The sequence below is a fragment of the Bufo gargarizans genome, unplaced genomic scaffold (genome assembly GCF_014858855.1).
Source record: "Bufo gargarizans isolate SCDJY-AF-19 unplaced genomic scaffold, ASM1485885v1 fragScaff_scaffold_132_pilon, whole genome shotgun sequence".
NCBI lineage: Eukaryota > Metazoa > Chordata > Amphibia > Anura > Bufonidae > Bufo > Bufo gargarizans.
The window spans coordinates 29,403-56,495 of NW_025334058.1; positions in this window are offsets into that span (position 1 = coordinate 29,403).

Sequence of the window (27,093 nt, forward strand, 5' to 3'; positions counted from 1 at the left end):
CTCCTCTGTATTTGATGAGCAGGGACAGGAAAACCTGCTCTGGATGACCCTTATGTTGGCCAGGGTAATAATTGCTAGGAACTGGGTGCAAGGATCCCTTTGCAGATATCTGAATGGCACCATCTGGTAGATAAAGTGAGGAGATATGAAAAACTGGCTATTCACAACAAGGGTCAAAAAGCCAGATGGGATAGAAGCTGGCAGACTTGGATGTAAGGTCTAACTCTTGTTGTGGATGTGCACCCCAGACAACGACAAAGAGGGTGGAATGGGGAATAAATATGTTATTACTTGGTATTCATGATAGAAGAATTCGACCAATGTTTATTGTTTAATGTATTTTTGGTATATCATGATGTTAAATGTGTTAATGTTTTTTTGATGGAAAAGAAAAATTAATTAACTTAAAAAAAATAAAGTTCAGTGTTGAAGAAGAACGCTGGAAGAATGGATGATGCGTCACTTAGGACCATGTTCTATGAAGTAATGTCTATTGTTAACAGTCGTCCACTTACAGTTAATAACATCAACGACCCAACAAGTTTGGACCCTTTGACTCCCATCTACTTCACCTTAATTCGGATTACATACAGCCACCGCCTCGCAAGTTCACCGAAGAGGATTTATATGCTAAAAGGAGATGGCAAAGAGGTCAATATCTATCGGAACAGTTTTGGAATAGATGGAGGAAAGAGTACTTTGCCAATCTGATGCTAAGAGGTAAATGGCAAACACCCAGAAGAAATGTCCAAGTTGGTGACATAGTGTTAGTGAAAGAAGAAGATTCACCTAGAAGTCAATGGAAATTGGCCAAAGTTCTAGAAGTTCAAAAGGATGAAGACAAACTAGTAAGAAGAGTGTTGTTACAAATAGGAGACTCAAAACTTGACAAAAAGGGAAAACGTCTCACTGCTCCACTCAAGTTGGAACGTCCTATACAGAAGTTAGTTGTTCTACTTGAGAGTGATAAAAGACACTTGGAAGTTGAGAACCTGATGGAAAATTCCTCAAATTCATGTTCAAGTCCTACCACTAAGAACATAGAATTATAGGTAGTTTAGGTGGGAGTGTAGCTGGCCAGCTAGGACCTGCCCTAGGTTGCTAATATAGCTTATATGTGTATACAGCTAGACCTGCTAATAGCCTTAATACAGTTCCTATGTTTATGTGTTAGAGACAAAAGCAGAGTTATAGACTGTGACATCATGTTTGGATGTCATATAACTGTTATACATATTGTGTTCACAGAAGAAGAAAAGATAATAAGCCTTTAAGATTCATTTTATAGTGTAAGGTAAGCTCAGTGACACAGCAAAAACAACAAAAAGCATAGGGTTAATCTGTTGTTGCTGGGCAGGAGTCTTGACCAATCATCGCCAGCTTCACACACAGCAAGAGTTTTCACCAATCACAGCCAGCCTCACACACAGCAGGAGTTTTCACCAATCACAGCCAGCCTCACACACAGCCTGTCTGGGAATTCCCCTAGCAGGAGCTGCTAGAATCATTATTCACCACAGACAGGAGCTCATCAGACACACAGTTCCAGTCAGAGTCCAGTTTTATAGGAACAAGAGGCCAAAATAGGTATTTAGAACAGTTATATAATGTTCATATTGTTAGTATTGTGATTAGAACTGTATACTGAACCAGTTATATACGTGTTTACTTACAGTTCTACCAAATTGCAAGCATACAATTGCAAATTACATCCAACTGCAAACTACAAAGTTCACAATCCAAATTCAAATTCCATACCAGATCATACTCAACCAATCTTCAAATAGTTACTGCTAACTGCATACTGCAAATTGTGACCAAATTCAGCAAGCGAACTATTAGTTAGACCTCAGATACACCTGTCAGAGATCATAAAGTGCTATAATAACTTACAGTGAGAGTACAGATACTGAAGAGGGAAATATATCCACCATTTTATGCTGAATGACAAGATTGCACAGTTGAACCACCGTCTTATACATACCGCCATCTTATACATACCGCCATCTTATGCATACCGCTATCTTATGCATACCGCCATTTTGTGATATCTTTTCAACACGTGTTATGTACATGGACTATCTGCTGCGGAGGCGGCAGTGTTATATATGAAGAAAAGTTAATAAAGAAGTTATTTCCAGCATTTGTTGTGCTCTTCAACCCTACTGTGTCCATAGAACAGCGCTGGAGGAATCACAGAGTAACAGACAGTCTGGTGAGACTAAAGTCAGAGAGATCAGAATACTTCTAATGTCACAGCGCAAAAGGCACTTCATAGCGCTGCGCCTGCCACCCCAACCCCTTAACAGTTACTTCCACTGTGCTCTGCTACCTCCCCTTAACAGTAACCTCCACATTGCCCGCCTCTTTAACAGTGACTTCCACAGCACCCACCCCTTTATTAGTGACCTCCACAGTACCTCGTTCCCATAACAGTGACCTCCACAGTGCCCTGCCCCCTTAACAGTGACTTAAGTGCCCTGTCCCCTTAAAAGTGACCTTCACAGCACTGCCCTTTTAACAGTCACCTTCACAGTACTTTGCCCACTTAACAGTGACCTCAACAGTACCCTGTTCCCTTAACAGTGGTCTCCACCGTTTCCTGCCCCCTAAACAGTGGTTTCCACCATTCCCTGCCCCTTTAACAGAGACCTCCACAGTGCCCACCCCTTTAAACCTTCCACAGTACCCCGCTGCCTTAGCTGTGACCTCCGCAGTGGTCTGCCCCTTAAAGGGGTTGTCTCACTTAAGTAAGTTGCATTTATCATGTAGAGAAAGTTATTATAAGCCACTTACTAATGTATTGTGATTGTCCATATTGCTTGCTTTGCTGGCTGGATTCAAGTTTCTATCACATTATACACTGCTCGTTTCCATGGTTATAGAGCACCCTGCAATCCAACAGTGGTCGTCGTGCTTGCACAATATAGGAAAAAGCATCAGCCTCACGAGCAGTGTATAATGTGATAGAAAAATGAATCCAGCCAGCAAAGGAAGCAATATGGACAGTCACAATACATTAGTAAGTGGCTTATAATAACTTTCTCTACATGATAAATATCACTTACTGAAGAGAGACAACCCCTTTAACAGTGCCCTCCACAGTGCCCTGCCCCCTTAACAGTAACTTCCACAGCGCCCGACCCTTTAACAGTGACCTCCACAGTACCCCACTGTCTTAACAGTGACTTCCACAGTACCCCACTGTCTTAACAGTGACCTCCACAGTACCCCGCTGTCTTAACAGTGACCTCCACCCTTTCCCTGCCCCCTTAACAGAGACCTCCACAGTGCCCACCCCTTTAAAAGTGAATTCCACAGTACTCCACTGCCTGGCAATAACTACTGGTAGGGGGCACATATCTGAGCATAATTACGGTGAGGGGCCACATATATGGACATAACTACTGTAAGAGGGCCCAAAGTTGGCATAGCTACTGTGAGGGGGCACATATCTGGGTATAACTACTGTGAGGGGGCACATATCTGGGTATAACTACTGTGAGGTGCACATATCTGGGTATAACTACTGTGAGGTGCACATATCTGGGTATAACTACTGTGAGGGGGCACATATTTGGGTATAACTACTGTGAGGGGGCACATATCTGGGTATAACTACTGTGAGGGGGCACATATCTGGGTATAACTACTGTGAGGGGGCACATATCTGGGTATAACTACTGTGATGGGGGCACATATCTGTGCATAACTACTGTGAGGGGGCACATATCTGGCCAGAAATACTGTGAAGGGCACATATCTGGTATAACTACTGTGAGAGGGCACATATCTGGGTATAACTACTGTGATGGGGGCACATATCTGTGCATAACTACTGTGAGGTGGCACATATCTGGGTATAACTACTGTGAGGGGGCACATATCTGGGTATAACTACTGTGATGGGGGCACATATCTGTGCATAACTACTGTGAGGGGGCACATATCTGGCCAGAAATACTGTGAAGGGCACATATCTGGACATAACTGCAGTGAGGAGGCTCATATCTGAGCATTACTACTGTTAGAAGGAAATTTTCTGGCATTACTACTATGAGGGGGCACATATCTGGGTATAACTTCTGTGAGGGGGCACATATTTTGTATAAATACTGTGAAGGGGCACATATCTGGACATATCTACTGTGATGGGGCACAGATTTGGATATAAAAATGAGAGGGGCATCTATCTGGGCATAACTGCAGTGAGAGGCACATATCTGGGCATTACTACTGTGAGGGGGCACATATCTGGGCATAACTGCAGTGAGAGGCACATATCTGGGCATAACTTCTGTGAGGGGGAATATATCTGGCCATAAGGACTGTGAGGGGCACATATCTGGGTATAACTACTGTGAGGGGGCACGTATCTGGGCATACCTACTGTGAGGGGCACATATCTGGGTATAACTACTGTGAGGTGGGCACATATCTGGGTATAACTACTGTGAGGGGGCACATATCTGGGTATAACTACTGTGAGGGGCCACATATCTGGGTATAACTAATCTGAGTGTCACATATCTGGGTATAACTATTATGAGGGGACATATACCTGGGCATTACTACTGTGAGGGGGCATATATCTGGGCATACGATATATTATGAAAAGTGTAGTATGATATGGTAAATTACACAGTGTGGTGAATTTTATGCTATATTATACAGCTTGGAGCATTATACGGTATATTAAACCATGTGGAGTATTTTACAGTATATTCCACAGTGTGGCGCATAATACAGTATATTATATATAAATAAGAGTATTATATGGTATCTTACACAGTGTGGAGAAATGTACGCTATATTATACAGCATGAAGCAATATACGATATATTACACAATTAGGAGTACCATATGGTATATTCAATGGGGTTGAGTATTTTATGGTGTAACGGACCGTTTCAGCAGACAAGGGGTTAAAATCCGTTTAGGCGATATGCCCCTTTCTGAGGGACAGGCACAGCTACTGCAGAACACCAACCTCCCGAACTGGATACAAAATAGCACTCCAAACTGGAACCTCGCGAATAGCTGTCAGCAGACGAACAGGAAAAGCATACAATCAGCTTACACTCCTGGCAATCAGTCTCTAACAGCATACAGGGAATCCCCCAATAATGAGACAAGGCTCCGTCTTGAGGGTCAGCAGTGGTCTGACTGTACTTCAACTACAGCCTCTTTTATTCATAAGAAACATACATAGTACTGCCCACAGGGTTTTGAAATCCAACCAATCAATATCTTACAACACACACAATGCAAGTACAGCAACCAATCGTTCCCGCCCCCTAGAGGACCAGAAGGGAGACTGCGACACAGGACAGATACAACACATCCCCACAATGCATCATGGTTTCCTCCTCTCTGTCCCAGAGACAACCGAGGGCAATCCAATTATCTCTCAGGACAAAGGGAGATCGCCAATACACATGTGGAGACAACAGGACAGACATCACCATTTAAACACACAATTGCACACCTCCACAGCAACCACAGACATGTAACATATCCCCAGATAGCTCAAGTCTGAGTGCATATCATTAGGTGAATGGCACTCAGAATACACGAATACAATAATATTAGCTATCTGGGTGCCCTCACATAACATACAATTTAACCGAACGCATAATAACATAAAATACAATTCCAAAGACAGATTTAAGCTGTGTGCGGCCGGTCTGTCTTCTCCTTTAAAGTTACTATGGGCCATAATCCTGAGGCAAGAGGCTGGCAAACAGCCCCCTCCATAACACTGTGGCGAGGTTGGTTTTGCCACACATCTCCCCCCCCCCCAGGGAAGACTAACCAGATACCTGACCTCACGCCGGTCGGTACCTGAGTTAGTCTGGCAGCCCACCCACAACCCAATACTGGACCTGTTGAATCTTAGAGCCTGGCTCTGTTCTGTATGTCCCCAGCTGTTGAGTGGGCATCTGCTACTCCTTGCTTTGTGGTTCTCCAGCTTGGAGCTGTAGGTACTTGGTGGGCAGAGGCCGACTGCGCTCTGCCCAGATGCCAGCTCTTCCGCTGGGGATGCCTGTGGGAAGTCAGTCTCTGGACAAGAGGATAGGGGAGGGCAGAGGCCGACTGCGCTCTGCCCTGATGCCAGCTCTTCCGCTGGGAAGGGATCAGTGGGTATTGCAGGCTCATCCCCTGCCCCCAGAACTCGGTTGGGAAGTAGCTGGGAAGGGAAGGGCTCGCTTACCTCCTCCTCCTGGTATCCCTGCGGAGATGGCTGGAGATCTGGTTGTTTGAGGGGGAGACCGACTGTCTCCTCTTTGGCTAAACAGCCCTGTTGCTGGGGGACAGGACCGACTGTCCCTACCCCCTGTGCTGTGAGTGCAGAGACCACGGTCCCATCTGCACAGTTGTGGGGCTTACTGTCTCCCCCTGGTGCATTAAGCTGCCGCTGTCACGACCCTTGGTCATGGTCGTGACTCCTTGGGAGCCGCATGCAGTTGCCCGCGGTTTGGTGTTGTCAACCGCAGCTGGGGGCACTTTGTGGTTTGCCTCTGGTGCGGTTGCCGCGGACAACAGGCATGTGTGCGGTTGCCCTTGGCAACGTGTGTTTGGGTGCACTTCCTTGTCTGTTTGTGGTGCACGAGGTTGTGTTGGTTGTATGCACTTGGACACCTCCCTTCACCTGCGGTTGTCCGCGGCAACGTCTGGTGTTGTGTGCATGTGGTGGCAGGGTCTCGGCCTGCTGGTTGTTCTTCAGGACACGGTTGCCACGCATGCCGTTGCCAGCGGTAACAGGTGAGTGAGTGTGTGTGCTATTCCCCTTTAAGTTGGTGTTTTCCCTTCCCTTCTGTGGTGTAGGAAGGGTTAACTCCCTTCCCAGTGTGTGTGATGTCACTGGGTGTGTTCTGACCGGTGGGTGTGGCCACTCAGGCTTATAAAGCCTCTGTCTCTGGCTTGGCTCAGTAGGTTGCTCTCAGCCAGGCATAGCTGGAGCAGCCTCCTGTATATTACCATCTACCAGTGGGGGCCTCCCTTCTGGTCATAAATCTTTGTTACACGGTGTTATCTAGGTGTGTGTGGGGTTTTGTGTTATTGCAGCTTATGGTCCTGGGTTCCTGTGTGATGTCTGGTGTGTGCTGTGTTCCTTGGTGTCTTGAACTAACAGCACCTGCACATGGGTTCCTGGTTGTGTTGTCTGTGGCAGGTGAGTGTTGTGTGGATTACTTTTGCCTGTCACTGCCATAGCTGTTTCTCTTTATGCTGCTTGGCCAAGGAGACTCCTGCTCCTCCGTGTCTAGGAGGAGTGGGTTGTCTTACTCTGTTCTCTTAGTTCAGGGCCGACTTGAGGGCTTGTAGGGACTATTAGGTTCCAGCGTATAAGCCCTCCTACCATCAAGGTCGGCTCATACTGACAGGAGACAGGGTCAGCGTTAGGGACGCAATAGGAGGTGACCTGCTCCCTAACTCTATGGTTCTGGCCAAGTGACAACCCTTCCATCTCCTGGCACTGCACGGCTGAGGGTTTCCCCCATCCTCAGCCATGACAGCCGCTGGGGAGAGGGGGTAACGAGCTCCTCTCCCATACATACTTCCAGCCGCTGGGTAGGGCGACCGACCGCCTCCGCTCCCAATACAGTGTCCTGCTGCTGGGGAAAGGAGACTGGGCTCTCTATTCCCTGTAGGACACTCTGCCGCTGGGGGACAGGACCGACTGTCTCTGCCCCCTGTAACTCCGCCTGCCGCTGGGGAATGGAGACTGGGCTCCCAATTCCCAAAAAATCATGCTGCTGCTGGGGGGCAGGAACAACTACCTCTGCCCCCTGTAACTCAGCCTGCTGCTGGGGAGGGAGGCCGCTGCTCTCCCCTCCCTGCACTTCACACTGCCGCTGGGGAATGGAGACTGGGCTCCCTCTGTCCCGCAACTGTAACTTCCGATGGAGGTCCACCCAACGTGGCAGCTGACCATCACCTTCTGCCCGGTATAGTAGGGTCTTGAACACTAGACTCCTCACGAATTTCACGTATTTCTCAGCTGGATTGGGTCCGAAGAAGTTCAGCCGCAACCACATCATACGGTCAAATTCCTCAACAGAGTATCTGTACTCCACTGCTGGTTCCATCCTGGTGCTTTTAGGGTCGCTGTACTGAGACATGCGTTGCCCTTAAATTGTAGAATCCACAGAAATGGTGTCTCCTGTAGCTGTTCTTCTGGCTGTAGGAACGATCCCGCTGCTTGCCACCAATGTAACGGACCGTTTCAGCAGACAAGGGGTTAAAATCCATTTAGGCGATATGCCCCTTTCTGAGAGACAGGCACAGCTACTGCAGAACACCAACCTCCCGAACTGGATACAAAATAGCACTCCAAACTGGAACCTCGCGGATAGCTGCCGGCAGACGAACAGGAAAAGCGTACAGTCAGTGTGGCGAAACCAACCTCGCCACTGGGTTTTGGAGAGGCCTGTTTAAACGCCTCTTGCCTCAGGATTATGGCCCATGCTAACTTTTGAACCCCTGAACCTATTCCAGTGAATTTTGGATAGGTTTGTCCCGAAGTTATACTGTTTAAATTGATGTAAGTTATATGTATGGACAATGTAACCTCACAAAGTTGTAACAACTTATAATAAGTGTAACTTGTCAGCTTGGGAGGAATATGCTGGGTGTGGTTCTATTGTCCCATTGTGTGTTTAAATGGTGATGTCTGTCCTGTTGTCTCCACATGTGTATTGGTGATCTCCCCTTTGTCCTGAGAGATAATTGGATTGTCTTCGGTCGTCTCCCAGGCAGAGAGGAGGAAACCATGATGCATTGTGGGGATATGTTGTATCTGTTCTGTGTCGCAGTCTCCCTTCTGGTCCCCTAGGGGGCGGGAACGATTGGTTGCTGTATTTACATTGTGTGTGTTGTGAATTACTGATTGGTTGGATTTCAAAACCCTGTGGGCAGTACTATGTTTGTTTTTTTATCAATAAAAGAGGCTGTACTTGAAGTACAGTCAGAGCACTGCTGACCCTCAACACGGAGCCTTGTCTCGTTATTGGGGGGATTCCCTGTATGCTGTTGGAGACTGATTGCCAGGAGTGTAAGCTGACTGTACGCTTTTCCTGTTCGTCTGCTGACAGCTATTTGCGAGGTTCCAGCTTGGAGTGCTATTTTGTATCCAGTTCGGGAGGTTGGTGTTTTGCAGTAGCTGTGCCTGTCTCTCGGAAAGGGGCATATCGCCTTAACGGATTTTAACCCCTTGTCTGCTGAAACAGTGCCGTTACATTGGTGGCAAGCAGCGGGATCGTTCCTACAGCCAGAAGGTCAGCTACAGGAGACACCGTTTCTGTGGATTCTACAATTTAAGGGCAACGCATGTCTCAGTACAGCGACCCTAAAAGCACCAGGATGGAACCAGCAGTGGAGTACAGATACTCTGTGGAGGAATTTGACCGTATGATGTGGTTGCGGCTGAACTTCTTCGGACCCAATCCAGCTGAGAAATACGTGAAGTTCGTGAGGAGTCTAGTGTCTAAGACCCTACTATACCGGGCAGAAGGTGACGGTCAGCTGCCACGTTGGGTGGACCTCCATCGGAAGTTACGGTTGCGGGACAGTGGGAGCCCAGTCTCCATTCCCCAGCGGCAGTGTGAAGTGCAGGGAGGGGAGAGCAGCGGCCTCCCTCCCCAGCGGCAGGCTGAGTTACAGGGGGCAGAGGTAGTTGTTCCTGCCCCCCAGCAGCAGCATGATTTTTTGGGAATTGGGAGCCGAGTCTCCATTCCCCAGCGGCAGACGGAGTTACAGGGGGCAGAGACAGTCGGTCCTGTCCCCCAGCGGCAGAGTGTCCTACAGGGAATAGAGAGCCCAGTCTCCTTTCCCCAGCAGCAGGACACTGTATTGGGAGCGGAGGCGGTTGGTCGCCCTCCCCAGCGGATGGAAGTATGTATGGGAGAGGAGCTCGTTACCCCCTCTTCCCAGCGGCAGATTAACGCACCAGGGGGAGACAGTAAGCCCCACAACTCTGCAGATGGGACCGTGGTCTCTGCACTTACAGCACAGGGGGTAGGGACAGTTGTTCCTGTCCCCCAGCAACAGGGCAGTTTAGCCAAAGGGGAGACAGTCGGTTTCCCCCTCCAACAACCAGACTCCAACCAGGCTTCTTCCATGGTAGCGCTGGTACCAGGGCAGAGTCCCGCTGATCCCTGCCCACAAAGCAACCTCCACTCCAAGCCAGGGAGCAACTCAGAGACCGGGAGTACCAGCTACAAATATAATCTTGGTGGATTCACTGGACAGAGACAGGCTACGAAATTCAGCAGGTCCAGTATTGGGTTGTGGGTGGCCTGCCAGACTAACTCAGGTACCGACCGGCGTGAGGTCAGGTATCTGGTTAGTCTTCCCTGGGGGGGGGGGGGAGATGTGTGGCGAAACCAACCTCGCCACTGGGTTTTGGAGAGGCCTGTTTAAACGCCTCTTGCCTCAGGATTATGGCCCAAGCTAACTTTTGAACCCCTGAACCTATTCCAGTGAATTTTGGATAGGTTTGTCCCAAAGTTATACTGTTTAAATTGATGTAAGTTATATGTATGGACAATGTAACCTCACAAAGTTGTAACAACGTATAATAAGTGTAACTTGTCAGCTTGGGAGGAATATGCTGGGTGTGGTTCTATTGTCCCATTGTCCCATTGTGTGTTTAAATGGTGATGTCTGTCCTGTTGTCTCCACATGTGTATTGGTGATCTCCCCTTTGTCCTGAGAGATAATTGGATTGTCTTCGGTCGTCTCCCAGGCAGAGAGGAGGAAACCATGATGCATTGTGGGGATATGTTGTATCTGTTCTGTGTCGCAGTCTCTCTTCTGGTCCCCTAGGGGGCGGGAACGATTGGTTGCTGTATTTACATTGTGTGTGTTGTGAATTACTGATTGGTTGGATATCAAAACCCTGTGGGCAGTACTATGTTTGTTTTTTTATCAATAAAAGAGGCTGTACTTGAAGTACAGTCAGATCACTGCTAGACCCTCAAGACGGAGCCTTGTCTCGTTATTGGGGGGATTCCCTGTATGCTGTTAGAGACTGATTGCCAGGAGTGTAAGCTGACTGTAACGGCACTGTTTCAGCAGACAAGGGGTTAAAATCCGTTTAGGCGATATTCCCCTTTCCGAGAGACAGGCACAGCTACTGCAGAACACCAACCTCCCGAACTGGATACAAAATAGCACTCCAAGCTGGAACCTCGCAAATAGCTGTCAGTCAGACGAACAGGAAAAGCGTATAGTCAGCTTACACTCCTGGCAATAAGTCTCTAACAGCATACAGGGAATCCCCCCAATAACGAGACAAGGCTCCGTGTTGAGGGTCAGCAGTGCTCTGACTGTACTTCAAGTACAGCCTCTTTTATTCATAAGAAACATACATAGTACTGCCCACAGGGTTTTGAAATCCAACCAATCAATATCTTACAACACACACAATGCAAGTACAGCAACCAATCGTTCCCGCCCCCTAGAGGACCAGAAGGGAGACTGCGACACAGAACAGATACAACACATCCCCACAATGCATCATGGTTTCCTCCTCTCTGTCCCGGAGACAACCGAAGGCAATCCAATTATCTCTCAGGACAAAGGGAGATCGCCAATACACATGTGGAGACAACAGGACAGACATCACCAGTTAAACACACAATGTCACACCCTCCCAGCAAACACAGACATTTAACATATCCCCAGATAGCTCAAGTCTGAGTGCATATCATTAGGTGAATGGCACTCAGAATACACGAATACAATAATATTAGCTATCTGGGTGCCCTCACATAACATACAATGTAACCGAACGCACAATAACATAAAATATAATTCTACAGACAGATTTAAGCTGTGCGGCCGGTCTGTCTTCTCCTTTACAGTTACTATGGGCCATAATCCTGAGGCAAGAGGCCTTCAAACAGCCCCCTCCATAACACTGTGGCGAGGTTGGTTTCGCCACACATCTCCCCCCCCCCAGGGAAGACTAACCAGATACCTGACCTCACGCCGGTCGGTACCTGAGTTAGTCTGGCAGCCCACCCACAACCCAAACAGCCCTCTCCAAAACCCAGTGGCGAGGTTGGTTTCGCCACATATGGTATATTACACAGTGTGGAATCTTGCCCCCTTAACAGTGACCTCCTCCTAACCCTTAACAGTGACCTCCACAGCGGTCCGCCCCTTTAACAGTGACCTCCACAGTACCCCACTGCCTTATGACCTCCACAGTACCCCACTGCCTTATGACCTCCACAGTACCCCACTGCCTTATGACCTCCACAGTACCTCACTGCCTTATGACCTCCACAGTACCCCACTGCCTTAACAGTGACCTCCACAGTACCCCACTGCCTTATGACCTCCACAGTACCCCACTGCCTTATGACCTCCACAGTACCCCACTGCCTTATGACCTCCACAGTACCCCACTGCCTTAACAGTGACCTCCACAGTACCCCACTGCCTTAACAGTGACCTCCACAGTACCCCACTGCCTTATGACCTCCACAGTACCCCACTGCCTTATGACCTCCACAGTACCCAACTGCCTTATGACCTCCACAGTACCCCACTGCCTTAACAGTGACCTCCACAGTACCCCACTGCCTTATGACCTCCACAGTACCCACTGCCTTATGACCTCCACAGTACCCCACTGCCTTAACAGTGACCTCCACAGTACCCCACTGCCTTATGACCTCCACAGTACCCCACTGCCTTATGACCTCCACAGTACCCAACTGCCTTATGACCTCCACAGTACCCCACTGCCTTAACAGTGACCTCCACAGTACCCCACTGCCTTATGACCTCCACAGTACCCCACTGCCTTATGACCTCCACAGTACCCCACTGCCTTAACAGTGACCTCCACAGTACCCCACTGCCTTATGACCTCCACAGTACCCCACTGCCTTATGACCTCCACAGTACCCCACTGCCTTAACAGTGACCTCCACAGTACCCCACTGCCTTAACAGTGACCTCCACAGCGGCCTACCTCCTTAACAGTGACCTCCACAGCGGCCTACCTCCTTAACAGTGACCCTCTCACACCACCCCGCCCCTTTATTAGTGACCTCCACAGTACCTCCCTGCCTTAACAGTGAACTCCACAGCCTCACGAGCACTGTGGAGGTCACTGTTAAGACAGCGGAGTACTGTGGAAGTCACTGTTAAAGGGTCGGGCGCTGTGGAAGTTACTGTTAAGGGGGCAGGGCAATGTGGAGGTCACTGTTAAAGGGGTTGTCTCTCTTCAGTCAGTAGAATTTATCATGTAGAGAAAGTTATTACAAGCCACTTACTAATATATTGTTATTGCCCATATTGCTTCCTTTGCTTGCTGGATTCATTTTTCTATCACATTATACACTGCTCGTGAGGCTAATAACTACTGTGAGAGGGCACATATCTGGGCATAACTACTGTAAGTGGGCCCAAAGTTGGCATAGCTACTGTGAGGGGGCACATATCTGGATATAACTACTGTGAAGTGGCACGTATTTGGGTATAACAACTATGCGGGGGCACATATCTGGGCATAAAGACAGTGAGGGGGCACATATCTGGGCATAAATACAGTGAGGGGCACATATCTTGGTACTACTGTAAGAAGGCACATATCTGGGTATAACTACTGTGAGGAGGCACATATCTGGGCATATCTACTGTAAGGAGGCTCATATCTGGGCATAACTACTGTGAGGAGGCACATATCTGGGCATAACTACTGTGAGGAGGCACATATCTGGGCATAACTACTGTAAGGGGGCACATATCTGGAATCACTAATGTGATGGGGCAGATATCTGGGCATAACTACTGTGAGGGGCACATATCTGGGTATAACTACTGTGATGGGCACATATCTGGGCATAAATACTGTGAGGGGGCACATATCTGGGTATAACTACTGTGAGGGGACACATATCTGGGCATAACTACTGTAAGGGGGTACATATCTGGGTATAACTACTGGGAGGGGCACATATCTGGGCATAACTACTGTAAGGAGGCACATATCTGGGTATAACTACTGTGAGGGGGCACATATCTGGTATAACTACTCTGAGGAGGCACATATCTGGTATAACTACTGGGAGGGGCACATATCTGGGTATAACTACTGTGAGGAGGCACATATCTGGTATAACTACTGGGAGGGGCACATATCTGGGTATAACTACTGTGAGGAGGCACATATCTGGTATAACTACTGGGAGGGGCACATATCTGGGTATAACTACTGTGAGGAGGCACATATCTGGTATAACTACTCTGAGGAGGCACATATCTGGAATCACTACTGTGATGGGGCAGATATCTGGGCATAATTACAGTGAGGGGCAGATATCTGGGCCTAAACATTGTGAAGGAGGCACATATCTGGGCATAACTACTGTGAGGAGGCACATATCTGGGCATATCTACTGTAAGGAGGCACATATCTGGGCATAACTACTGAAAGGAGGCACATATCTGGGCATAACTACTGTAAGGAGGCACATATATGGGTATAACTACTGTAAGGGGGCACATATCTGGGCATAAATACTGTGAGGGGGCACATATCTGGGTATAACTACTGTGAGGGGGCACATATCTGGGCATAACTACTGTAAGGGGGTACATATCTGGGCATAACTACTGGGAGGGGCACATATCTGGGCATAACTACTGTAAGGAGGCACATATCTGGGTATAACTACTGTGAGGAGGCACATATCTGGTATAACTACTCGGAGGAGGCACATATCTGGAATCACTACTGTGATGGGGCAGATATCTGGGCATAATTACAGTGAGGGGCAGATATCTAAGGAGTGATGTCTAAATATTTATGAGAATGGGCATTATTACTGTTAGAAGGAATTTTTATGGCATAACTACTGTGAGGGGGCACATATCTGGTATAACTACTATGAATGGGCACATATCTGGGTATAACTACTGCGAAGGGGCACATATATTGTATAACTTCTGTGAGGGAGCACATATTTAGTATAACTACTGTGAGGGGGAACATATCTGGACATATCTACTGTGATGGGGCACAGATTTGGATATAAAAATGAGAGGGGGCATCTATCTGGGTAAAACTACTGTGAGGGAACACATATCTGGGCAGAACTATTATAAATGGGGCACATATCTGGACATAACTGCAGTGAGAGGCACATATCTGGGCATTACTACTGTGAGGGGGCACATATCTGGGCATAACTGCAGTGAGAGGCACATATCTGGGCATAACTATTGTGAGGGGGCACATATCTGGGCATAACTATTGTGAGGGGGCACATACAGGGAGTGCAGAATTATTAGGCAAATGAGTATTTTGACCACATCATCCTCTTTATGCATGTTGTCTTACTCCAAGCTGTATAGGCTCGAAAGCCTACTACCAATTAAGCATATTAGGTGATGTGCATCTCTGTAATGAGAAGGGGTGTGGTCTAATGACATCAACACCCTATATCAGGTGTGCATAATTATTAGGCAACTTCCTTTTCTTTGGCAAAATGGGTCAAAAGAAGGACTTGACAGGCTCAGAAAAGTCACAAATAGTGAGATATCTTGCAGAGGGATGCAGCACTCTTAAAATTGCAAAGCTTCTGAAGCGTGATCATCGAACAATCAAGCGTTTCATTCAAAATAGTCAACAGGGTCGCAAGAAGCGTGTGGAAAAACCAAGGCGCAAAATAACTGCCCATGAACTGAGAAAAGTCAAGCGTGCAGCTGCCAAGATGCCACTTGCCACCAGTTTGGCCATATTTCAGAGCTGCAACATCACTGGAGTGCCCAAAAGCACAAGGTGTGCAATACTCAGAGACATGGCCAAGGTAAGAAAGGCTGAAAGACGACCACCACTGAACAAGACACACAAGCTGAAACGTCAAGACTGGGCCAAGAAATATCTCAAGACTGATTTTTCTAAGGTTTTATGGACTGATGAAATGAGAGTGAGTCTTGATGGGCCAGATGGCTGGATTGGTAAAGGGCAGAGAGCTCCAGTCCGACTCAGACGCCAGCAAGGTGGAGGTGGAGTACTGGTTTGGGCTGGTATCATCAAAGATGAGCTTGTGGGGCCTTTTTGGGTTGAGGATTGAGTCAAGCTCAACTCCCAGTCCTACTGCCAGTTTCTGGAAGACACCTTCTTCAAGCAGTGGTACAGGAAGAAGTCTGCATCCTTCAAGAAAAACATGATTTTCATGCAGGACAATGCTCCATCACACGCGTCCAAGTACTCCACAACGTGGCTGGCAAGAAAGGGTATAAAAGAAGAAAATCTAATGACATGGCCTCCTTGTTCACCTGATCTGAACCCCATTGAGAACCTGTGGTCCATCATCAAATGTGAGATTTACAAGGAGGGAAAACAGTCCACCTCTCTGAACAGTGTCTGGGAGGCTGTGGTTGCTGCTGCACGCAATGTGGATGGTGAACAGATCAAAACACTGACAGAATCCATGGATGGCGGCTTCTGAGTGTCCTTGCAAAGAAAGGTGGCTATATTGGTCACTGATTTGTTTTTGAATGTCAGAAATGTATATTTGTGAATGTTGAGATGTTATATTGGTTTCACTGGTAAAAATAAATAATTGAAATGGGTATATATTTGTTTTTTGTTAAGTTGCCTAATAATTATGCACAGTAATAGTCACCTGCACACACAGATATCCCCCTAAAATAGCTCAAACTAAAAAGAAACTAAAAACTACTTCCAAAAATATTCAGCTTTGATATTAATGAGTTTTTTGGGTTCATTGAGAACATGGTTGTTGTTCAATAATAAAATTAATCCTCAAAAATACAACTTGCCTAATAATTCTGCACTCCCTGTATATGGCATAACTACTGTGAGAGAGCAAATATCTGGGCATAACTACTGTAAGGGGGAACATACCTGGGCATAATTACTAGGAGGTGGCGCATATTTGGGCATAACTACTGTGAGGTGGCACATAACTGGGCATACCTACTCTGAGGGGCACATATCTGGCATAACTACTGTGAGGGGGAACATATATGGGCATAACTACTGTGAGGGGGCACATATCTGTGCACAACCACTGTGAGGGGCACAAATCTGGGTATAACTACTGTGAAGGGGCACATATCTGGGTATAACTACTGTGAGGGGGCACATATCTCGTATAACTACTGTGAGGGGGCACATATATAGGCATAACTACTGTGAGAAGACACATATCTGGCCATAACTACTATAAGTAGGCACATATCATAATTACAGTAAGGGGCACATATCTGGGCATAACTACTGTGAGGAGGCACATATCTGGTTATAACTACTGTGAGGGGGCACATATCTGGGTATAACTACTGTAAGGGGCACATATCTGGTATAACAACTGTGAGGAGGCACATATCTGGAATCACTACTGTGATGGGGCAGATATCTGGGCGTAATTACAGTGAGGGGCACATATCTGGGCATAACTACTGTGAGGGAGCAAATATCTGGGCATAACTACTGTAAGGGGCACATATCTGGTATAACTACTGTGAGGAGGCACATATCTGGGCATAACTACTGTGAGCAGGCACATATCTGGAATCACTACTGTGATGGGGCACATATCTGGGCATAACTACTGTGAGGGGCACATATCTGGGCATAATTACAGTGAGGGGCACATATCTGGGCATAACTACTGTAAGGGAGCAAATATCTGGGCATAACTACTGTAAGGGGCACATATCTGGTATAACTACTGTGAGGAGGCACATATCTGGGTATAACTACTGTGAGGGGGCATATATCTGGGCATAACTACTGTGAGGGGCATATATCTGGGCATAACTACTGTGAGGCGGCACAGGTCTAGATATAAATATGAGTGAAAGCATCTATCTGAGTAAAACTACTGTGAGGGGGCACATGTCTGGGCAGAACTATTGTGAAGGGGCACATATCTGGACATAACTGCAGTGAGGAGGCAAATATGTGGGCATTTTTACTGTTAGGAGGAGATTTTCTGGCATTACTACTATGAGGGGGCACATATCTGGGTATAACTACTGTGAGGGGGCACATATCTTGTATAACTACTGTGAAGGGGCACATATCTGACCATAACTACTGTGAGGGGGAACATATCTGGACATTACTACTGTGATGGGGCACAGATTTGGATATAAAAATGACAGGGGCATCTATCTGGGCAAAACTACTGTGAGGGAACACATATCTAGGCAGAACTATTGTAAATGGGGCACATATCTGGACATAACTGCAGGGAGAGGCACATATATGGGCATTACTACTGTGAGGGAGCACATATCTGGGCATAACTACTGTGAGGGGCACATATCTGGGCATAACTACTGTAAGGAGGCACATATCTGGGCATAACTACTGTGAGGGAAACATATCTGGAATCACTACTGTGAGGGGCAGAGATCTGGGCAGAACTATTGTGAGGGGGCACATATCTGGACATAACTGCAGTGAGAGGCACATACAGTTTGAGACCACTTGAAAAATGGCACAAACTCCTATGTAGCATGGCTGGATCTGAACAAGGTTCCCAGTGGAGCTTCACCCTGCAACAAGAAGAGACGGGAGGGAGACAGAACATTTTTTGAGCATCCAATTTAATGAAAACAACGAATAAACTGAAACCGGCTGTTTTTAAGCTGATCCATAGTTTCGGACCACAAGCCTTTAAAAGGCCAAATCTGTGCAGAGATGTGGATTCGTGGTCATCTTCTGTCAGGTAGTCACACGTTGTGAGGGCAAAAAAACTCTCCCTTTTTGCTCGTGGTCGGGTTGTTGAGCTGCATAAGCAGGGTCTCTCACAGCGCGCCATCACTGCTGAGGTCGGACGCAGTAAGACAGTCATTGGGAATTTCTTAAATGATCCTGAGGGTTATGGAACAAAAAAGTCAAGTGGAAGACCCCAAAAAATGTCATCAGCACTGAGCCGGAGGATCCAATTGGCTGTCCGTCAAGACACTGGACGATCCTTGACCCAAATAAGGCCCTTACTGGTGCTGACTGCAGCCCCATAACCATCAGACGGCATCTGAGACTGAAGGGCTTCAAAAACAAAAAACGTCTTGAAAGACCTCGTCTCCTTGAACGCCACAGAACTGCTCGTTTGGACTTTGCAGGAGAGCACCAAACATGGGACATTCAAAGGTGGAAGAAAGTTTTATTCTCTGATGAGAAAAAATGTAACCTTGATGGTCCTGATGGTTTCCAACGTTACTGGCATGACAAGCAGATCCCACCTGAGATGTTTTCTACGTGCCACAGTGGAAGGGGCGCCATAATGGTCTGGGGGGCTTTTTCCTTCAGTGGAACAATGCAGCTTCAGGAAGTGCAGGGGCGTCAGACGGCCGCTGGCTATGTCCAGATGTTGCAGAGAGCATTCCTCATGACTGAGGGCCCTCGTCTGTGTGGTAACAGGACAACGCTACAGTACACAATGCCCACAGGACAAGGGACTTCTTCCAGGAGAAGAACATCACTCTTTTGGCCCATCCTGCGTGTTCCCCTGATCCAATTGAGAACCTTTGGGGATGGATGGCAAGGCAAGTTTACAAAAATGGACAACAGTTCCAGACAGTAGATGGCCTTCGTGCGGCCGTCTTCACCACTTGGAGAATTGTTCCCACTCACCTCATGGAAACGCTTGCATCAAGCATGCCGAAACAATAACGGCGGAGCTACTCATTACTGAGCTCATGTTTGGAGGTTGGATTTCTGTTTTGGGGGGTTTAGTTTTTTGGGAGGTGTGGGCCTAAACTTTTGATCAGCTGAAAAACAGCAGTTTATTCGTTGTTTTCATTAAATTGAATGCTCAAAAAATGTTTGGTCTCGCTCTCATTCCTTCTTGTTGCATGTTGAAGCTCTACTTGGAACCTTGTTAAGATCCAGCCATGCTACATAGGATTGTTTGCCATTTTTCAAGAGGTCTTAAACTATTGATCAGGACACATCAGGCACATATCTGGGCATCGCTACTATGAGGGAGCACATATCTGGACATAACCATTGTGAAAGGGGCACATATCTGGGTATAACTACTGTGAGGGGCACATATCTGGCATAACTACTGTGAGGAAGCACATATCTGGGCATAACTACTGTGAGGGGGAACATATCTGGGCATAACTACTGTAGGGAGGCATATATCTGTGCACAACCACTGTGAGGGGCACATATGTGGGTATAACTACTGTGAGGAAGCACATATCTGGGCATAACTACTGTGAGGAGGCACAGATCTGGATATAAAAATGAGAGGGGGCATCTATCTGGGCATAACTACTGTTAGGGAGCACATATCCGGGCAGAACTATTGTGAAGGGGCACATATCTGGACATAACTACTGTGAGGGGGCACATATCCGGACATAACTACTGTGAGGGGGCACATATCTGGACATAATTACTGTGAGGGGGCACATATCTGGCTATAACTACTGTGAGGGGCACATATCTGGCCTAACTACTGTGAGTGGGCAATTATCTGCTAATAACTACATATCAGGAATCAATACTGTGATGGTGGCACATATCTGGGTATAACTACTGTGAGGGGCACATATCTGGGCATATCTATTGTGAGGGGGCACATATCTTACATAACTACTGTGAGGTGTACATATCTGGGCATAACTACTATGAGGGGCACATATCTGGGTATAAATACTGTGAAGGGCACATATCTGATATAAATACTAAGAGAGGCACATATTTTGACATAACCACTGTGAGGGGCACATATCTGGGCATAACTACTGTGAGGTGGACATACCTGGGCATAACTAATGTGATGGGGCACATATGTGGGCATAACTAATGTGAGGGGGCACATATCTGGGCATAACTAATGTGAGGGGGCACATATCTGACAAAATTTCTCTGAGTGAGCACATATCTTGGCATAACTACTGTGAGGGGCACATATCTGAGCATAACTACTGTGAGGGGGCACATATCTGGGTATAACTACTGTGAGAGGGCACATATCTGGGTATAACTATTGTGAAGGGGGCAATAATCTGTGCATAACTAATGTGAGGGGAACATATCTGGTATAACTACTGTAAGGGGTACATATCTGGGCATAACTACTGTGAGGGGGCACATCTCTGGTAAAAATACTGAGAGAGGCACATATCTGGGCATAACTACTGTGAGGGGGCACATATCTGGGCATAACTACTGTGATGGATACATATCTGGTATAACTACTGTGAGGGGGCACATATCTGGGTATAACTACTGTGAGGGGCACATATCTGGGTATAACTACTGTGAGGGGTACATATCTGGCTATAACTACTGTGAGGGGGCACATATCTGGGTATATCTACTGTGAGGGGCACATATCTGGGCATAACTACTGTGAGGGGGCACATATATGGTATAACTACTGTGAGGGGTATATATCTGGTATAACTACTGTGGGGGGCACATATCTGGGTATAACTACTATGAAGGGCACATATCTGGGTATAACTACTGTGAGTGGCACATATCTGGGTATAACTACTGTGAGTGGCACATATCTGGGTATGACTATTGTGAGGGGAGCATATCTGGTATAACTAATGTGAGGGGTAAATATCTGGCATACTACTGTGGGGGCACATATCTGGGTATAACTACTGTGGGGGCACATATCTTGGTATAACTACTTGAGGGGGCACATATCTGGGTATAACTACTGTGAGGGGGCACATATCTGAGTAGAACTACTGTTAGGGCGCATATATCTTGTATAACTACTGTGAGGGGCACATATCTGGGCATAACTATTGTGAAGGGGCATATATCTGGGCATAACTACTGTGAAGGTGGCACATATCTGGGCATATCTACTGTGAGGGGCACATATCTGGACATAACTACTGTGAGATGGCACATATCTGGGAATAACTACTGTAAGGTGGCACATATCTGGACATAACTACTGTGAGGTGGCACATATCTGGTCATAATTACTGTAAGGGGGTAGATATCTGGAATCACTACTGTGAGGGGGCACATATCTGGGTATAACTACTGTGAGAGGGCATATATCTGGGCATAACTACTGTGAGAGGGCATATATCTGGTATCACTACTGTGAGGGGGCACATATCTGGGTATAACTACTGTGAGAGGGCATATACAGTATCTGGGCATAACTACTGTGAGGGGGCACATATCTGGGTATAACTACTGTGAGGGGGCACATATCTGGGTATAACTACTGTGAGGGGGCACATATCTGGACACAACTACTGTGAGGGGCACATATCTGGTATAACTACTGTGAGGGGGCACATATCTGGGAATAAATACTGTCAGGGGCACATATCTGGGAATAAATACTGTATGGGGCACATATCTGGGTATAAATACTGTGAGGGGCACATATCCGGGTATAAATACTGAGAGGGGCACATATCTGGGTATAAATACTGTGAGGGGAACATATCTGGTATAACTACTGTGAGGAAGCACATATCTGGGCATAACTACTGTGAGGGGGAACATATCTGGGCATAACTACTGTAGGGAGGCATATATCTGTGCACAACCACTGTGAGGGGCACATATGTGGGTATAACTACTGTGAGGGGGCACATATCTGGGCATAACTACTGTGAGGAGGCACAGATCTAGATATAAAAATGAGAGGGGGCATCTATCTGGGCATAACTACTGTGAAGGGGCACATATCTGGACATAACTACTGTGAGGGGGCAATTATCTTCTAATAACTACATATCAGGAATCACTACTGTGATGGTGGCACATATCTGGGTATAACTACTCTGAGGGGCACATATCTGGGCATATCTAGTGTGAGTGGGCACATATCTTACATAACTACTGTAAGGTGTACATATCTGGGCATAACTACTATGAGGGGCACATATCTGGGTATAAATACTGTGAAGGGCACATATCTGATATAAATACTAAGAGAGGCACATATTTTGACATAACCACTGTGAGGGGCACATATCTGGGCATAACTACTGTGAGGTGGACATACCTGGGCATAACTAATGTGATGGGGCACATATGTGGGCATAACTAATGTGAGGGGGCACATATCTGGGCATAACTAATGTGAGGGGGCACATATCTGACAAAACTTCTGTGAGTGAGCACATATCTTGGCATAACTACTGGAGGGGCACATATCTGAGCATAACTACTGTGAGGGGGCACATATCTGGGTATAACTACTGTGAGAGGGCACATATCTGGGTATAACTATTGTGAAGGGGGCAATAATCTGTGCATAACTAATGTGAGGGGAACATATCTGGTATAACTACTGTAAGGGGTACATATCTGGGCATAACTACTGTGAGGGGGCACATCTCTGGTAAAATACTGAGAGAGGCACATATCTGGGCATAACTACTGTGAGGGGGCACATATCTGGGCATAACTACTGTGATGGATACATATCTGGTATAACTACTGTGAGGGGGCACATATCTGGGCATAACTACTGTGATGGATACATATCTGGTATAACTACTGTGAGGGGGCACATATCTGGGTATAACTACTGTGAGGGGCACATATCTGGGTATAACTACTGTAGGGGCACATATCTGACTATAACTACTGTGAGGCGGCACATATCTGGGTATATCTACTGTGAGGGGCACATATCTGGGCATAACTACTGTGAGGGGGCACATATATGGTATAACTACTGTGAGGGGTATATATCTGGTATAACTACTGTGGGGGGCACATATCTGGGTATAACTACTATGGGGGGCACATATCTGGGTATAACTACTGTGAGTGGCACATATCTGGGTATAACTACTGTGAGTGGCACATATCTGGGTATGACTATTGTGAGGGGAACATATCTGGTATAACTAATGTGAGGGGTAAATATCTGGTATAACTACTGTGGGGGCACATATCTGGGTATAAATACTGTCAGGGGGCACATATCTGGGTATAAATACTGTGAGGGGGCACATATCTGGCTTTAACTATTGTGAGGGGAACATATCTGGCCTAACTACTGTGAGGGGGCAATTATCTGCGTATAACTACATATCAGGAATCACTACTGTGATGGTGGCACATATCTGGGCATAACTACTGTGAGGGGCACATATCTTACATAACTACTGTGAGGTGTACATATCTGGGCATAAATACTATAAGGGGCACATATCTGGGTATAAATACTGTGAAGGGCACATATCTGGTATAAATACTAAGAGAGGCACATATTTCGACATAACCACTGTGAGGGGCACATATCTGGGCATAACTACTATGAGGGGGCACATATCTGGTAAAAAATACTGAGAGAGGCATATAACTCAACATAACTACTGTGAGGGGGCACATATCTGGGCATAACTACTGTAAGGTGCACATACCTGGGCAAAACTAATGTCATGGGGCACATATGTGGGCATAACTAATGTGAGGGGGCACATATCTGGGCATAACTAATGTGAGGGGGCACATATCTGACAAAACTGCTGTGAGTGAGCACATATCTTGGCATAACTACTGTGAGGGGCACATATCTGAGCATAACTACTGTGAGGGGGCACATATCTGGGTATAACTACAGTGAGAGGGCACATATCTGGGTATAACTATTGTGAAGGGGGCACATATCTGTGCATAACTAATGTGAGGGGAACATATCTGGTATAACTACTGTAAGGGGTACATATCTGGGCATAACTACTGTGAGGGGGCACATCTCTGGTAAAAATACTGAGAGAGGCACATATCTGGGCATAACTACTGTGGGGGGCACATATCTGGGCATAACTACTGTGATGGATACATATCTGGTATAACTACTGTGAGGGGGCACATATCTGGGTATAACGACTGTGAGGGGCACATATCTGGGTATAACTACTGTGAGGGGCACATATCTGGCTATAACTACTGTGAGGGGTATATATCTGGTATAACTACTGTGGGGGGCACATATCTGGGTATAACTACTATGGGGGGCACATATCTGGTTATAACTACTGTGAGTGGCACATATCTGGGTATAACTACTGTGAGGGGGCACATATCTGGTATAACTACTGTGAGGGGTAAATATCGGGTATAACTACTGTGGGGGGCACATATCTGGGTATAACTACTGTGGGGGCACATATCTTGGTATAACTACTTGAGGGGGCACATATCTGGGTATAACTACTGTGAGGGGGCACATATCTGGGTATATCTAATGTGAGGGGCACATATCTGGGTATATCTAATGTGAGGGGCACATATCTGGGCATAACTACCGTGAGGGGGCACATATATGGTATAACTACTGTGAGGGGTATATATCTGGTATAACTACTGTGCGGGCACATATCTGGGTATAACTACTATGGGGGGCACATATGTGGGTATAACTACTGTGAGGGGGCACATATCTGGTATTACTACTGTGAGGGGCACATATCTGGGTATATCTACTGTGAGGGGCACATATCTGGGCATAACTACTGTGAGGGGGCACATATATGGTATAACTACTGTGAGGGGTATATATCTGGTATAACTACTGTGGGGGGCACATATCTGGGTATAACTACTGTGAGTGGCACATATCTGGGTATAACTACTGTGAGTGGCACATATCTGGGTATGACTATTGTGAGGGGAACACATCTGGTATAACTAATGTGAGGGGTAAATATCTGGTATAACTACTGTTGGGGCACATATCTGGGTATAACTACTGTGGGGGCACATATCTTGGTATAACTACTTGAGGGGGAACATATCTGGGTATAACTACTGAGAGGGGGCACATATCTGAGTAGAACTACTGTGAGGGGCACACATCGGGGCATAACTATTGTGAGGGGGCATATATCTGGGCATAACTACTGTGAAGGTGGCACATATCTGGGCATATCTACTGTGAGGGGCACATATCTGGGCATAACTACTGTGAGATGGCACATATCTGGGCATAACTACTGTGAGGGGCACATATCTGGGAATAACTACTGTAAAGGGGCACATATCTGGGTATAACTACTGTGAGGGGGCACATATCTGGGCATAACTATTGTGAGGGGGCATATATCTGGGCATAACTACTGTGAAGGTGGCACATATCTGGACATAACTACTGTGAGGTGGCACATATCTGGTCATAATTACTGTGAGGGGGTAGATATCTGGAATCACTACTGTGAGGGGGCACATATCTGGGTATAACTACTGTGAGAGGGCATATATCTGGGCATAACTACTGTGAGGGGGCACATATCTGGTATAACTACTGTGAGAGGGCATATATCTGGACACAACTACTGTGAGGGGCACATATCTGGTATAACTACTGTGAGAGGGCACATATCTGGGTATAACTACTGTGAGAGGGCATATATCTGGACACAACTACTGTGAGGGGGCACATATCTGGTATAACTACTGTGAGAGGGCATATATCTGGACACAACTACTGTGAGGGGGCACATATCTGGTATAACTACTGTGAGGGCACATATCTGGTATAACTACTGTGAGAGGGCACATATCTGGGTATAACTACTGTGAGAGGGCATATATCTGGACACAACTACTGTGAGGGGGCACATATCTGGTATAACTACTGTGAGAGGGCATATATCTGGACACAACTACTGTGAGGGGCACATATCTGGTATAACTACTGTGAGGGGGCACATATCTAGTATAACTAATGTGAGGGGTAAATATCTGGTATAACTACTGTTGGGGCATATATCTGGGTATAACTACTGTGGGGGCACATATCTTGGTATAACTACTGTGGGGGCACATATCTGGTATAACTACTGTTAGGGTGCATATATCTGGTATAACTACTGTGAGGGGCACATATCTGGGCATAACTATTGTGAGGGGGCATTTATCTGGGCATAACTACTGTGAAGGTGGCACATATCTGGGCATATCTACTGTGAGGGGCACATATCTGGACATAACTACTGTGAGATGGCACATATCTGGGCATAACTACTGTGAGGGGCACATATCTGGGAATAACTACTGTAAAGGGGCACATATCTGGGTATAACTACTGTGAGGGGGCACATATCTGGGCATAATTATTGTGAGGGTTA